We start from the raw sequence: 4870 nt of genomic DNA, 5'->3' as shown, positions 1-4870 counted from the left end.
CCGGAATGATCTGAACTTGGTTCTAAGTTTGAACTTGCTTCCCTTTATTTGAGCCGTCATTCTGATCATTTGAATCATATCCAAAGGATCTGGGCTATCTTTCCTTGCCTTCATTATCCTTGATATTTTCACTCTCGACTATATTTCTCAATCTCTTATTATATCTCGAGTAGGCCTTTCTTTTGGTAGAATAACCATGAAATATTCCTTCATCATATCTAGCATCAAACTTTCCTAGATCTTCATCCCTTTTGATATAACATTTACTTCCAAAAATTCTGAAATATTTAACAATAGGAGCATGAGAAAACTATAGTTCATAAGGAGTCTTACATGTATTACCTTTGATATGAACCCGGTTAAGAGTGTAAACAACAGTACTCATAGCTTCTCTCCAGTAGACATGCAAAACATTTCCCTCCAACATCATGTTTCTAGCAACTTCTTGAATGGTTCTGTTCTTCCTCTCCACAACTCCATTTTGCTGAGGAGTTCTAGGAAAATACAACTGTCTCTTTACCCGACTCTCTTCACAAAATGCATTGAACTCACTGGAAGAGAATTCACAACCTCTTTCAGATCTCAAACACTTCATCTTCAAGCATGTTTCTGTGTCAATCATAGCTTTGAAAATATTGAACTTATCTAGAGCTTCAAACTTCTCCCTCAAGAAAGCAACCCACATAATCCTAGAATAATCATCAATCAACAACATGAAATATCTATCTCCTTGCAAGCTTCTAACTCTAGAAGGACCACATAAATCAGTATGCACAAGATCCAACAATCCATTTGAACAATGCTTCATACTCTTGAAAGTAACTCTGGTTTGTTTCCCTAACTGAAATTCCTTGCATATAGGGTTAGTAGGTTTCATCAACTTAGGAAGATATCTCACTACTTGAGTAGAACTTATCTTGATAATGTTATCAAAATTCATGACATATCCTTCTATGCCACAACCAACTTTCATCAATCCGAGCAATCAAGCAACTTTTACTAGCAGCATTTAAGTGAAAGATATTACCTTTTGTCTTTGTACCTGATGTAATCTCTATTCTGGATCTACCCAAGATTATACACTTGCCATTCTTGAATTGTAGATCATATCCCTTGTCAATTATCTCTCCAACACTCAAAAGATTATGCTTTAGACCTTCTACATACAAGATATCATCAATATTGTGCTTACCATCAAGAGAAATGGAACCTCTACTATGGATTATACAAGATTTATCATCACCCACTATTACAACACCACCTTCATACTTAGCCAAGCTCATAAACTTACTCTTATCACCTGTCATATGATGAGAGTATCCACTGTCAATCACCCATTCATCTTTCTCTTTAACTTGTACAACTAAATCTTTTTCCATATTCATGCAGCTAGTAGAATTAGTAGGCTTTGGATCATCTTCCTTGATAGTAATAAACACCCATTCATTATCACTTGAACCTCCTTTATCAGATTCATCATTTGTCACACCTTCATCAGCAACATAATAACATCTCTTCTAAAATTTAGGCTTATTAGTTCTTGGCTTAGGAACTCTTTCCGAACACCTTGAAGCAAAATGACCTATCTTATTGCAAGAAAAACATTTAAGAGGCAATTTTCCTTCATACTTATTAGATCCTTTGGGTAATCTCTTGGCAATAAGAGCTTCAATCTCATCAATCTCTCGCTCTTCTTCTTCAATTTCCTTCATTTCCTTCTCATATTTGGATATTCCCCTTTAAGATATTTCTTCCAGACCATATCTTTGCTTACCCTTCTCAAAAACATGGGCCTTGAATGCAGATTCTGTCTTAGGAAGAGAGTCACCAAACTCACTCAATTAAAAGGCTGAAAGCTTACCAATCAACATGTCCCTAGTCACATTAGTCATAATCCAGATCTCCTCAATAGAAGCAACTTTGTGTTTGTATGATGCAGGTAAGGAGTTGAGCACTTTAGCAACAATCTCTGATTCTTCCAATGTTCCACCAACACATCTGATATTACACTTCATTCACTTTTTGCATGAAGGAAGTTATATTCTCATCTTCGCTCGTCTTCAACATCTCATATTTACCCTTAAGGCTCTACAACTTTGGAATCTTCACATAACTCTCACCTTCATACAAACTTTCCAACTTCTTCTAGATCTCATGAGTAGTCTTCAGTTCTATAATATTTGTCATCTCAGAATCAGTAAGAGCACTCAACAATGCTTCCTTAGCACTAATATTGTATTCAACTTCCTTTATTTTATTTGGAGTTGAAGGATCATTTTGAGTAATGGTATGCTTGTCTTTGGTAATTGTCCAGTAAGATTCACCAATGCATCTCAAGTGACACTCCATACAATTATTCCAAAGAGAGTAGTTAGTGCCATTAAATCTTAGACTATCCTTCTTGTAAGTTTCCATCCCGGATCACTTCAAGCTGTCAAGCTTCTTTGGAGGAACCGTGGAAAGATCAACAAGGTCAACTCAACACTCACCACCTAATTACAAAAATATAATAACACTCAACACAATACAATATGTGGATGAAGCAATGTCGGCTAAGACATAACATGGACCTAAATCAATCATCTTGAACATGCTACACCTTCAACAATTACGCCTCGAACATCCACAACACGCTAAAATCATCAGGTCGACCAAGAACATGAAGAACACCAACATACCAAAGAAAATAATCAATTACAAGCTCAACGATCAATGTGGACCACCAACACAAAAGACACACTATATAGAAACATCCACAAGCATCATGAATTACCATAGCCAAATCCACACCAACACAAATCACTAGAATCATCAACATCATCATACTGAACCTAAGGAACACTAACTGCAATGACTGTCAACCTTGAAAAATCACTTGCGGACCTCCAAACCACAAACCACTTGAATTGAGGTTACACATTAACATTCCAAACATATCTCCAAATCTCCAGATCAAGATATTAAATGTGGAGCAATGCAGATCAAAATACTGAACATTGTCACCATTGAACAACTAAAAAACCAGCCACAAAACAAATACCTATAACTCAATCAAATCTTCACACGAACCTCTACAAATTGAATTGAATCAATTGCAAACATCCCTCTAAAAACCCTTTAATTCGCAATATTTGATCTTAAACATACTGAACAGACCAACTCACTGAACTTCACTGCATCACGATCATAGACACAAAAATATGTTGACATCAATGACAACACATCTCTTAGATATCTCTCAAGAATGTATTTGCAACATTCTTCCAACAATCTCCCCCTTTGGCATTTATGGCAACACATGATATGAAAAACAATCAATGACAAAGAAAAATAAAAATCTCTCTCTCTCTCTCTCTCTCTCTCTCTCTCTCTCTCCCAAATCTCTTATGATTCTCTCCCCCTTATGGTTTTTCACATGACTCTCTCTCCCCCCTTGACATCGATGGAAAAGACACATATTTGCAATCAAATGAAAATGATAACTTACAAAACTTAATTTAAACATTTGACTCACAAAATTGACTACTCCCCTTGAGTAGAAGCCACCAACCATCAATCTGGATCACACGATATGATTGTGAAATGCACCGGACTGATGCAAATCAATGCATCTTAATTCTGATCAGGAGGGGAAATCACCCCTAATTTCCCTCTAAGATGCTCAAAAGTATCCTTAGGCAAAAACCTCATGAACATATTTGCAATCTATTCCTTAGCAGACACATACTCCAATCTAACTTATCATTTACCTTCTCTCTCAAAAAGTGAAACTTGATGGATATATGTTTAGTCTTTGAATGCAACACTAGATTCTTAGAAATGTTAATTACACTTGAATTGTCACAGTAGATAACAATAGGCTCATCATACACAACTCTAATATATTTTAACATCTACTTCATCCACATTAATTGAGTACAATTGTTAGCAGTAGCAATATTTTATGCCTCCACAGTAGATAGAGAAATAGTGAAGCATTCACCGGTGAGGAGGGACCTCGAGGAGATTAGTCCAAACCGGTCAGAAAGAGTAAACACAATGAAAACACACAGATATGATGGAGGCAATGCATAACAAATACCTTTTATTGCATGAAAGTTAATTACATCCAACCGGTAACAACCAGGTTACAACATACCGACACACAAGCCTAATAGAATAGGTCACACTAGAACCTTGAAGCAAAAGAGATATCTTCTAGGCACAATCTATCTATCTGATATTTCTTGATTTATGAATTTGCATACATTCTAAATCATGATTACAAATATATATCGAGCCAAAGGATCCTATTGGCCCAAAAAGGATCAAAACCCGAAGAACAAGACCTAACGTGCAAAATAAATAAGGTCGGCCTCCGCCAAGAGATTCCTCTAGAAAATCCAAAGGATGAAACTTAAAAGGTTGGCCACACGCAAAGCAACATTGAGATCAACTCCCAAGGATCCGCAAGCTTCGGAATGGGTTCCACGTGATCATTAGAATAGGTCTCAGGCAACCGGTAACAACGGAACAACTGGTAACAAGAAACTATCAAGGAAACTGGTAGTGACATCTTGCCGGAGAATGCTCCAAATGTGATGCAGTTTGATAGCAAGAAGGATGATCAAGTTTTCAAGTAGAATCCAACTCCACATGAACTGGTGTGCCAAAACCGGGACACATAGAAAGGAAAGCTGAAACTGCAAACAAAAAACAAAACAGAAAAGACATTTTTTTTGGTTGATACAAGATTTCTGTGAACCGGGGATGCTCCTGCATGAGACATCTAGGGTTAATAAAAAGTGAGCCTCTCACTTTTCTGGGGTCAGAGGGAAACCAAGGCGGTCTACCTTTGCCTGAGAAATCCAAGATGAATCTTCTACTGGTC

Source organism: Cryptomeria japonica, chromosome 8 (assembly GCF_030272615.1).
Source record: "Cryptomeria japonica chromosome 8, Sugi_1.0, whole genome shotgun sequence".
Classification (NCBI taxonomy): Eukaryota; Viridiplantae; Streptophyta; class Pinopsida; order Cupressales; family Cupressaceae; genus Cryptomeria; species Cryptomeria japonica.
This window is presented reverse-complemented; position numbering follows the sequence as displayed.